This window comes from Capsicum annuum, chromosome 4, assembly GCF_002878395.1.
Source record: "Capsicum annuum cultivar UCD-10X-F1 chromosome 4, UCD10Xv1.1, whole genome shotgun sequence".
Lineage (NCBI taxonomy): Eukaryota > Viridiplantae > Streptophyta > Magnoliopsida > Solanales > Solanaceae > Capsicum > Capsicum annuum.
This window is the reverse complement of record NC_061114.1, coordinates 167435968-167448505: the sequence shown is the minus strand read 5'-3', so window position 1 is coordinate 167448505 and position 12538 is coordinate 167435968. Positions and strand designations below refer to the sequence as shown.

General features: G+C 33.5%; 1 long non-coding RNA gene across 1 annotated transcript; it reads left to right on the top strand.

Annotated features, from left to right (window-relative positions):
* The first annotated feature begins 3473 nt into the window (after positions 1–3473).
* LOC107867747 lies at positions 3474–9131 on the top strand. The gene is made up of 2 exons (XR_001673299.2): positions 3474–4249; positions 7210–9131. It is a non-coding gene; the product is annotated as an uncharacterized LOC107867747 (long non-coding RNA).
* The last annotated feature ends 3407 nt before the right edge of the window (positions 9132–12538 follow it).

Sequence of the window (12538 nt, the reverse complement as noted above, 5' to 3'; positions counted from 1 at the left end):
ATTTGACTTCTAGCTATAAACATATGCATAAGCATGAATGGTTTCCAGACTTATAAAGTAATTATTCTTACTTTATGATAAACTTTATATAGTATAAGCATCAATATGATTTTTGGGAGTAGTATTGAGCACCGAATGGATACAAATTCAATGTACCAAGTTCTAGAACTACATTCCACCATAGATATTATATTTGTCCAAATGGGCTCAATATAGTGATCACACCAGTCAAGGCCTTATACCTTTGGCAAGGTATATTGTGGCCTTCCAGCGAGGCATATGTTGGACTTCATGTTTCTCATACGGTTTATGTCGATTAAAATTATCTCCCATAGTAAAAAAAATTAGAACATAAGTGTATACAAATCACTAGCTTTATTAAATTATATCTTGTTACTCTATGCTTTATGAATTATCAGTTTCCAGCTTTATTTATGAAAAATGGTGAGTCTAATACACTTAGCATGAATTACTTTATTTCATGACTTATAGCATTTTTATATGTTGAATACACCACTATATACTTAGTAAATTCCATAAGTACTGACCACATACTCTATTTGCTCTGCATCCTATTATGATGTAAGTTCTGGTGTTCATTCTCAAAAACATGATTAGCCGCGATCACTCTTTCTTACTCCCGTTAAGTTATGAGTCCTCATGTTTCAAGGACTTGGATATGATTCTTGTCTTTTTCTGTAGTTTACTTTTATTTTTAGTTTAGACTTCATGATTTTGGGTTAGTTAGGGTTTTGTCCTAGTGGCTCTTCTATATGTTAGATGCTTGCCCAAACTTAGTAGTTTTGTAGTGTATTTCTCATGGTTGGACTATTTTCAATTTATGCTAATAGACTCAATACTTTGTACTCTTGTTTTTATGAATGAATGTTGGCTTCCACTTATGGTTTTTATGTGAATTATATGATTTATTGTTGAGATAGATACCACTGGTTAGCTTCGGGCTACTTGTAGTCCTAAGCACTGTGTGATGTCAAGGGGGAAGTCTCCAGGCGTTACATTTTATTATCCATAAACACATCCATTTGATCTCTATAGAAATAGGGTCTCTAAATATTTTAAGCAAAAACTACTACTGACAACTCAAGATCATAAGTCGGTAATTCTTCTCGAGAAATTTAAGGTCTTCAAAAGTATAATTTTATCTTATCATGATGCAACAGAACACACCCAATGACAACTCTAAAGGAATCATAATAGATAATAAGCCTATCTGGAACCTCTGGTAGAGTTAGAACTGGAGTAAAAGTGAGTCGAGTCTTCAACTCCTGAAAACTCTTCTCATAAGTATTGGACTGCAAAAACTTGACTTTATTTTAAGTAAATTTGGACATACGAGAATCAACAGATTAAAAACATTTAACAAACTATTTTTAGTAATTGTCTAAGCCCAAGAAACTCCTAATACTTGACGGAGATATGGGTCTATACTAGTTTCTAGCTACTTTGGTCTTGTGAGGATCAACCTAAATTTCCTCACTAGAAATGATATGATCGAGGAATGCCAATGATTTCAAATAGAATTCACACTTAATGAACATAGAGAATAACTGGAAATCTTTAAGAGTCTACAAAACAATCCTCAAATATTTTATAGGTTCATATTCACACCGAGAACAAACAAAGATATCATCTATGAAGATGATGACGAACATGTCCAAATATTGCATAAATACCTGTTTTATCAAGTCCATAAAAAATTTAGGATCATTTTTTAGTCCAAAAGACATAATCATTTTTTAGTCCAAAAGACATAACAATAAATTCATAGTACCATACCAAGTTTTAAAAGTTATTCTCTAACTCTAAGCTGGTGATAGTTAGATCTAAGTCTATCTTTGGAAAGAAACTAGCTAGCATCTTAAAGTTGTTTGAACAATTCATCAATACTAGGAATAGAATACATGTTATTGATTGTGACTTTGTTCAATTGGTTGAAATCGGTGAACATTCTAAATAAACCATCTTTCATATGCATAAAAAGAACTAGAGCGCCATATAGAGAGGTGTTGATTCTAATGAAACTCTTGTCTAAGAGGTCTTTCAACTAATCCTTTAATTATTTAAGCTCAACTGAGGATATTCTATAAGGAGGAAGAAGGTCTAACCCAAAGTCAATCTTTTTCTTGAGAGAGACAATGAGTAAATCCTCATAAAACACTTCTAGGTACTCACTAACAATTGGAATTGACTAAAGGGTTGGGGTTTCAAACTTAGAATCCTTAAAATTAACCAAATAGTAAATGCAACCCTTAGAGATAATCTTTCTGGCCTTAAGGTAAGAGAACAACTGACTATAGGTGCGGGGTGCTACCTTTCTATTTTATGACTTTTTATTCAGGAAAATAAAACTTAATGACTCTAGTTCTATAGTCGACTGAGGCATAATAATAGTGTAACCAATCTATAATGAGAATGACATCAAAATCAGTCATATCTAACTCCATTAAATCAATTATCGTGATTTTTTGGAAAATTGAGATCGGGTAATTTTATGTTTACCCACTTGTATAAAACTAAGTCACCAACAAGAATAGAGACTAAGAAGGATTTAGAAAGAGTCTTATAGGCGACACTAAAATCTACTGCAATATAAAAATTCAAGAAGGAAAGTGTGGCTCCTAGATCTAATAGTGTATACACATCTATATGAAAGACTCATAATGTACCAATGACTGGGCCTGGAAAGCTCTTCAGATTCTTATAGAAAGATAAAACATAGAAATGGTTAAGGCGTTGATCATCGCTGGGTAGAAGCACCTTGTTGAGCTGGGTGACCTAAAGGATCTAATAGTGCATACACATCTATATGAAAGACACGAATGTACTAGTTGTTGAAACCTAATTTTTTCCCTCCACAGCTCTTGAATTTTAAATAAAATTGCAATATTTACTTTATAGGATAAAAGGCTTTGAAAGTATTGATTTGAATAATTTTTTCATTTTGAATAATGATTATTATCGTATTAAATATGAAATTATATAATTTTATTACTTAAATATTTATTTTACAAAATAACAGATTTTGATCAAGGCTTATATTGAAAATAAATTCAAATGATTAAAATCTTGATTCAAATATAATTTACTCTCAAAAATAATTTATTTAGAGAAATATTTATTTGATTTTATTGAATCAAGAAGCTAGGGATTAAAATAATTATTAATTCAATTTAAATTTTAATTAAATTAGGTCAAATTTATTAAATTTTACCTTAATTGAAATCAACTTGTCCACAATTACAATGCAATTGACCAATTAATATTCGATTTGGTTAAAATTTAAATAAACTCGACCAAAATCTTAATCTAATAAGGGTCATTTGATTAAATCCTAAACTAGCCCATTTCCCATTTTTAAAATTGGGTCACCAGCCCAATTTTCCTCCCAAACCAGCCTTCACCCCTTATATCACCTTCTAGAAGCCCACAATAATAGATCAGTAGCCCACCAACCATACAAAACCCAAATCCATACCACACCACCACTCTGACCCGGCCCTCCTTTTCTTTTCCTTTCCATCATCAAACAACCATCAACAACAACTCATAACCGAGAAAAACGTACAATACGCTTAACAGCAAACCAGTGGAAATACCCAAACTCGACTTCAACAATTTGGTAATTTCAACACCAACAAGCATCGAACAACCAAACCCTATTAGCTCCGACCCGATTCGAACTTGAGATACCCCTTTTTTCACTCTTCCTATCCCGAAATTACGAGAACCTTTTAGAAAAGTGCTAGGTGGAAGACAAGTCAATATTCCCATGAATATTCCTCTAATAATCCATTGGAAATTTGTTGGATTCGTACTATAAAGGTACGACTGGTGCCCAATTTCTATTGGTTGAAAAAAAGCATTCCCCAATATACCCAATTTTCAAATTCCTTCAAAAGAATCCCAAAACTAGTACAAGATTAGGGGGAAATTTGGTTATCATCCAAAAAATATTTAAAATATCTCACTTTGCAAATTTTTAAATTACCCCCGTCTCCTTATTACCACATTGTTTGAGAATCAAAGAAGGATCCTAGCTAATTCTCTATAAAAGGCTGATTTGGGAGCAAAAAGAGAGTGTAAAGCTATTTTTAGAGAAAAATTAGTGAATTTTTTTCTGAATAAATTGTTTGGAAGTCGTCGACTTCTCGAAATTCTCAAAAGACCATTTTTCAGTGGTTGTGATTTCGATGGAAGCCCGGAATGCTGTTTTGCTGGTTCAAAAGAGGTAAACTTTGTGACACTTTACCTTTCTCGCAATTCTACTTCTTCTTCATTATTGTAATGTAATTTAGTTTTGTTTCGCTGGTGGGATGTTCACAGTAGATGGCTTTGAAAATCCATAGGATTTTAAGATCAATATGTTGATGTTTCTGGTTCATCTTTACATTTGGTCCATTCTGTCTTAGGGGCATCAGACAACTCGAATTTCATCATTAAAAGTTGTTTCGTAACTTAGTTGTTATCTTTCTTTCAAGTTTAGTGTTCTGTGTTGAACTACCCAATTTAATGTCATTTCCATTTAAGTATCTATATTTAAATCTTTTCTTACTTTCTATTTGCTTAAGCTTGATCATTTTTTTTAGATAGTTTCATTAAGGTTCTGTTTTTCTGAGTGGATTAATCTGTTTGCTTCCATCTCTTGTGTCCTATAAATCTTCTTTAAAGGAAATAGTTGAAGTAGTTCATGCTAGGTCCAAAATTGGTAAAACATTTTGCAACCTCTTTTCCTCACATTTTCCTTTCATTCACTTACTAGTTGCATTTTCTGCTTGTTTGTCTACGATGTCCCCTTTCTTTTTCCTTTTCTAAGATCCACGATATGGAATGTGGTACGCCAAGGTTAATATTGTAAAGGGAAACGAGTGTTACTCTTAGTAACCTCAAAAATTATGGTGTAGTTCATTTGTTGCTTTGACTATATCACTAGGTCATGCAAATGGTACTTCATTAGTAGCCTGTTTGACTTTGTCTTGTTAAAGTAATTTGGGTTGTAGGATTGTTCCTATTTCCAGTTTAAGCTGAAAAAAATGTTTTTGTGATTAATTATCGAGATTAGTAATTCTAAGTATCTTTTTTTTGTGAACTTTTGCAAATTAAGGACCTCTCGAGGACCTTTGATGTGTATTTGGCTTTAAATTTTCAAAGAGAGGGTGAAATATTTAATTAGTTAAATGGTTTACTTCTTTCCTTCTACTTAAATGGTAGTTCCAGGTTGTTTTCCTTTCAGTTTTTCTTCTTCAGATGTTTTTATTCTTTATATTCAAGCAATTTATAATCCTATATTTAATAGTATTCCTAGAAGTACTTGTCAGGCCGATATTCTTAGACTTCATTCATAATATATTTTTTATTTATCTACATTGTTAAAAATATTCAATGTAGAATGACTCTAACTTCTGATTTTGGTCGTGTTGTTAATAAAAATGATTATTTAATCATTACTTGTCACTGAATAGATAGTAATTTTGTTATCCAATAACGTATTCTAGTTTTTTTTTATAATGAAGATCGTAGACATACTGGAGAATTTATTGCTGATTTGATTAGTAAAGTTTTAGAATTTTACAGTATTGAAAAAAAAAGTCTTATGTATGTCTTTTGATAATGCTTCTAACAACAAGACTACTATTACAAAGTTAAATGCTAGTCTCTTTCTGTCGTTACCTGAAATATTTTATGTTAAGTGTGCTTGTCATAGATATAATTTAATTGTAAGAGATGGTCTTTAATTCTTTGAGCTTTATATTGAAAAATTTCCGGCTTGCTGTTGGCTTTATTCAAGAAAATAATCGAAGAAAAAAAATTAGAGAATTTAAAGTTAGATGTGAATAAAATAGACTTAGACCGATATTGATGCCTGAAGAATTGTATATATATTTAACTAACGTATAGTCGTATACATGATTACACGTGTAATTGTATATAGGTGTATATATTTTTAAATTATAATGTAGTATATACTATATATATAGTGTGTATATATATTGTGTGTATATTGTTTAACATATTTAAAATGTATATAGGTAGGTATATATAGTGTATATTGGAGAAAAAACTTTTAATTTTTTTTTATTTTGACCGGGTTTACCTTGGATGGATCGGGTTACGTGTAAAGGGCCGGTCCCGGATTGTTTCTTGAAAATTTACTATTGGGCCCAGAACCAGAGCAGCCCTCTACTCGGTTAAAAGTAACGGGCAGGTTCTGGGTTGACCCGGCCCGGCCCCGTTAACTGGCCTACCTTTTTCTATGTTTATTTGCTATATGTTCCTTCGAACCTAGTTAAATCCCCTACTAAGTCGTTAAAAAACTGACTTTCCATAAACCTCAAAAAATAATTTTTTAGTCAATTCCCTTTTCAATAATCAATTTTTATTTTTTTAAGTTAGTCAAAAGAATCATTTTCAAATGGTTCGGATAAATGCAAGTTAGCGGATACTCTTGGTGCCTTAATAACCTTCCAAGAGTATTAATAGGAATGACTTATCTAGAATTTCAAAACTTAAATGATTTTGCTATTTTGAATTATTTAACTAATTTATAAAGGTTTTCTTGATTGTCCTAATTAAATTAAGTGGCGACTCTATTCTCGAGTTTAAAAACTTTTTTCAAAAGTATTTGAACTTGTAAAAAATCTAAAAGTTATTTCTCCACAAAACAAAAATGGCAACTCTGTTGGGAAATTGAACTAGGTTCTAACCAAATATTTGAATCTGCCGTTTTGACTAATTGTTATAGTGTTTAAATTGTTTATGTGCTTATATGTGCGAAATTAAACTGTTGCATTTCATGGAATAATTCTGCATGATGATTATTAAACTATTTTGGGGTTTCATCGATGTTCCGGCCCTTGTTGTTCAACTCTGATAGTTTAAAGTGTTGGAAATACGATAGTTTATCCGTATGAGGCATCCGATGGTTGTTCGTATTTTCAAACCCAAGTCGTCCACTGGAGAACCTGGTTCAAACCCACTCTAGACACCTAGAGTAGAGCAAAACCAAAACCCTCTTTTAGGCATGAGCCTAGGATGTATTAGGCCCATTAGAAAACCTGCCCTGTGTCTATTAACTCCGAGTCAATTACGGACGAACCATATTTTTGTGTTGAAGAAAATATATGTTTGTTTTATCCAATCTATTATTCTTTGGGGTATAGGAAAGATTTATCCTTGTTCATTTGTTTGTAGGAATGGCTCTACCATATAAAGACTCAAGATGGTTACCAGACCTGTTAACTTTCTGAAAATATGGTGGGATCATATGAACAGAGAAGATAAAAAGATTGTTAGTACGCATATCGGGCACCTGCCTTCACTCATAGAGATAGACGCTTGGCCTAAAATGATCCTCATGCTAACGATATTTTGGGATGATGTCAATATGGTGTTTCACTTCACAGACATTGAATTGACCCCCACTATTGAAGAGGTGAGAACTTATTATTAAAGCATTGATATATGTGTCAAGAGCAAAAGTACACTTGATAAAAACATTTTAGTCCTCATTGTATGGAGTAGTCAAGAGATCAAGGATGCCTTTTCAATCAATGATGATACTTGGTTGGGGAAATGTGATGGGGCAAACATATCTTTTCGTGATTTGTATCACCGGTTTGGAAGGTATAATGCTTTTGAGAAGTTCGGACATAAATTTGAATCAGAGGTAAAATGGGAGGAGAAAAGAGCATTTGTGTTTGCAGTAGGTCTACTTGGAACTATGGTGTTCCCACAAGGAGAATATGGCACCATTCGTCCAAGAGTCATTATGGTGACGCATATATTTTTTTATGGAATTAAATATGGTATCACAAATGTATTCTACACCCTAGCTCCCATGATTGTAGCTTAAATATATCAAGCTTTGGAAAGGTGTCAAGCCGAGCGTCATTTCTTTCAAGGTTGCAACCTCATCTTGCAATAGTGGATGATGACACGATTAGTAAAGAATCCTAAAATGAAGCAGACAGACCCTCGAACAGGGGTGGATCTTCTATCGTCGCATGACATGTGGTTATTCCTACACAGGTTTAAGAGAAAGGCATCTCTGGAATTTTGGTTTAAGCTTTTTGGGGAATTAAGAGATTACAACATCTAGTGATCCATCAGATATCTTCGCCCGGGGAAGTACATCACTCAAGGGGGTGAATTGACTTTTCTATTACTCCCAGGTCTCAGGGGGACTCATCCTTATAATCTTAGAAGAGTCCTTAGGCAATTCAAAATCAAGTAGGAGACACCGCAAACTGCACATATGCTTAGATTCATCATTGAGTATAAAGAAGGCAAAATTCTGCTCAAGGACTACATGGTAGATGGGTGGAGTATAAGAAAGATAGAGAAAGTATCTTTTTCTATCAGGTATGAACCCAAGGTCAGTGACATTTACAAGGAATGGTTGAAAAAGAATCTTGCCAAAATATTAACCCCGGGGCTAAATGTACCCACTGGAATTATTAATATAGAATCAGAACATTAGATCTGACTCCACAGGCTTCAAGACGAATTCCAAATAAGTGAGATCATGCACCAACAGATGCGTATGTAGTATGCCTCCACCATACATCAATTGAGAGAAGGGTTAAATTGAGCTAGGTAAGAGGTTATGATGCTAGATAGTGTTTGGGTGATTTGGATGATTGCATGATTTCTCGGATTAATAGCATAGGAAGGATGACATATAAGAACAAAGTGCAGTTGTACGGGAGTGATCTGATCATCAATAGGTATCACATATGGAAAGAGGTGAATAAGGCTAAGAAGTCAAGGGCTAATGAAGGAGCATCTAGGAGCTAGTCTTTCTGTCCCCTGCCTAGGAACTTGTTCTTTTTTTATGTTATTTTCCTTTTCCCTAAAGATTGTATCTCTCTTATTCTACTTTTGTAGGCGTTTATGCCTTTTTATGCATTTATGAAAATCTGGGGGGTAATGGATTGGCTTTAAAAAGGCATATATTTTCTTCAAAATTCTTTAGGCCAACCCTTGGCTCAAAAGGGTCACCCCAACTAGGATATGTGTTTAGTATAATGTTTTTATGTGATATAAATGTCTTGTGTGTTTATGTGCATTTGTTTGAATCAAAGACAACTTTATCCACTATATTGTTTTAATGTGATATAAATGTCTTGTGTGTTTGTTTGAATCAAAGACAAATTTATCCACTATGCTCTCGTGGATCAGTTTGCCTATGATTAAAACAACTCTATGTGATTACTTCTTGTCAAATATCTTGTATTATTTATCATATATGAGATCTAACACACCTGCCTTTAAGTTATTTTACTTTATAGATAATTGAAAACTACTCCTTGTTGAAACAAGTTGGCAGAGCACCCTTACTTCACCCAGTCAAAAGTTCATAAGATCCCGTCCCCTAACCATCATTCAAATATGACTGGAAGTAAAAAAGATAATACATTATCAGGGACAATGTAATAGCGGAACAAAGCGAGATGATTGTTGAACTAGGAAGAAAATTGGAAATTCTTCAGAAGGAGATGAACCGTACTAGAGATTTAGCTAATCTGGCCATCACCATCAACGCTCCTACCCCAGGAGGACACAGGCCTCCAATCTAAATTCCTCCCCTTAGTACACCTATTCTTGGGAACCATCCAAATAACATATCATCCGCCTCCGCTAGGGGTGGGCGTTCAGTCGGTTTAGTCTGACTGTTTAATATCAGTTCGGTTTATCGATTTTCGGATTGACGAAAATGACATCCATAATCAAATCGAAATAAATTCGATTTGGTTCGATTTTTACAAATTCGATTCAATTATTTTGGATTTTTATTTTGGTTTTAAAATATTAAAGTAGTTAGCATCTCTTTTTCATAACTAAGCATTTAAAATTGTTGGATTTTTTTAAAAAAAACATTTTTTTCAAACCTGTTTTTCATTCCCAAATATAAATAATTATAAATAACTCAATATGGATGAAGCAAAATGAAATAATCATAAGCTTAACATAATACATAATGTCATTAATCATTACATATAATATAACCTTACATAAATAGTCTACAAAACAACACAAAACTCGTAAAAATAGTCTATGAAACAACATATTTTCTGCATAAATAGTCCATAAAATAGTCCAAAGTCACCAAAATAGTCCATAAAATATTTGAGTCACTAAAACAATCCATAAACAGCCTACAGCGTATGCGAATTTGCTGTTAAATGTTAATTGTGAATGTGAATTACTAAATATTAAATATATAACATAATATTATATTATATATATATATATAATAAAATATATATATATATATATATTATTTATTTATTTATAAAATTTTGATTTTTTGATTTAAACCAAATTTTCTTTTAAATCGAAAACTGAACCGAAAAATCGAAATTCTAAAATTACAAACCGAATCCGATCCAAAAAACCAAAAAACCAAAATAAAAATTAAATTTTGATTTGGTTTTTTCTGTTTAAACGAAAATATGCCCACACCTAGCCTCCGCTTCCCAATTACCCACAAATCCCATAATAAATAATCCTCCAATTTATGTTGTCTAAAACACCAATTGAGAAAATAACCCAGATGTTACCATCTACAAAATTCATCCCTAACCCCACAAAATCCATCTCCAAATCCACGAAACCCATTTTCAAACACATAAATCCGCTCCTAAATCCACAAAATCCATCCCCAAATCCATAAAACTCATTTCCAAATTCACAAAATCCTTCATAAATTCCACCAAACTACTCTCGAATTCCACAAAATATTCTTAATTTCCAAAGTATCCTCCCTACCTACCACCCAACCTCCTATCATCCTTAAAATTAATCTACCCTTCCAAATTATTCTTATGTCATCACATCCCCTGACATCTACAATCCATTTCCCAGTCCCGAGGTAGACCATTACGAGAAAAGGGAAAAGAAGTAGAGGACTGAGCATGAAAAGAAGTTGTTGACCATGAATAAAGATATTAAAAGGATTAAGGAATATCGTGGGGAAAAGGAATAATGATGCTTTGGGGTATGATGATCTGTGTGTGCACCCGAAAGTAGATCAACCAAAAGGGTGCAAGGTCCCTAAATTTAAGGTATTCAATGGCACCAGAAATCTCATGCCTCATCTAAGAAGTTACTATGACCAAATAGTTGGGGTAGAAATAAATGAGGCATTACTAATGTGTTTATTCAGTCGAAGCTTAAGCGGTGAAGCTTTAGATTGGTTCGTGTCTCAGGAACTGAAAAGATGGTCTGGCTGGAGGGCTTTGGCTAAAAATTTTCTCAATAGATTTGCGTTTAATGTTGAAATAGTCCCTGACCAATACTTATTATATCATATTAAGCAGAAGAATGATGAGTGTTTTTAAGACTATGCCTTTCGTTAGAGAAAAAAACTACGAAAGTACAACCTACTATGTCTGAGGAGGAGATAGTGTTTGTGTTCTCTGACGCTCAGGAAGGAGAATTTTATACTAGGATGGTATCTGCGGTTAGGGAAACTTTCACAGATTTGGTATATATTAAAGAATCTCTAGAAGAAGGCATTCAAATAGGAAAGATTGTCAAAACCCCAACATCGTCTAGGACCTCTGTGTTCCCAAAGAAGAAAAAGAAAGATGTAAGTGCGGTCTCTACTGACTCTGCTGCTAAACTGAAGAAGAAAGTTAAGCCTAGGAAGGTTCTTTACTCACCACAGTCACCAAGTTTCTATCATGTATTCTACACCCAATCCTAGTACCAAGTTCCACTTCCAAATATCCAATCCCAATACCAAGCTCTATTTCTAAATATCCAATCCCAATACTAAGATTCATAGCCAAATATTTTACTCCAACACCAAGTTCTGCAGTCAAATTATCAGTCTCATGCTCAAGCTAACCCTCTAGAAAATAAAATAGATATCCAAAAACCTCCAATTTATAATCAAGTACCTTCTCCCACTGATCAACACCTATATATACCCCGCAGCTAAACTTCAAAAGAGACCTCCCCAAAACATCACATTATTGGCTTAAAGTCATACCCGACTCTTTGAGAGATTAAAAGATGTCAATCATTTACAGCCTATCTAATCGAAACCTGCCAATCTCCACTCCCAATCTTAGAATATTGATCAAAATTGCACCTATCATTTGGGAGTGGCGGGGCACAGTATCGAGGATTGCATTAACCTAAAGCATAGGATTCAAGACTTGATTGATTAGAAAATCATCACTCCCCAGTCACCGACATCAAATGTCAACAGTAATCCATTGCCTAATCATGAGAGAGCCACAGTTAACATGATTGAAATAGAGGGCGAACGGGTGTCTAGCAAGACTATCACTAAAGTAGATTCCAAAAATTCCAAAAAGATAAAAAGAGTGGAGAAGATACAAAGAGTCGTAGCTGCCTTAAGTTTCAATGAAAGGCCCCCATTTATAGTGATTATTGCCCTGACTCAGGTATATATGCCACTGCCTAGAAAGAAATTTATTGTAAAGACTATTGTCGCTCAGTGGATGAGACGGTCTGGACAATGCTACATCCCTGAAGATTTGACTAA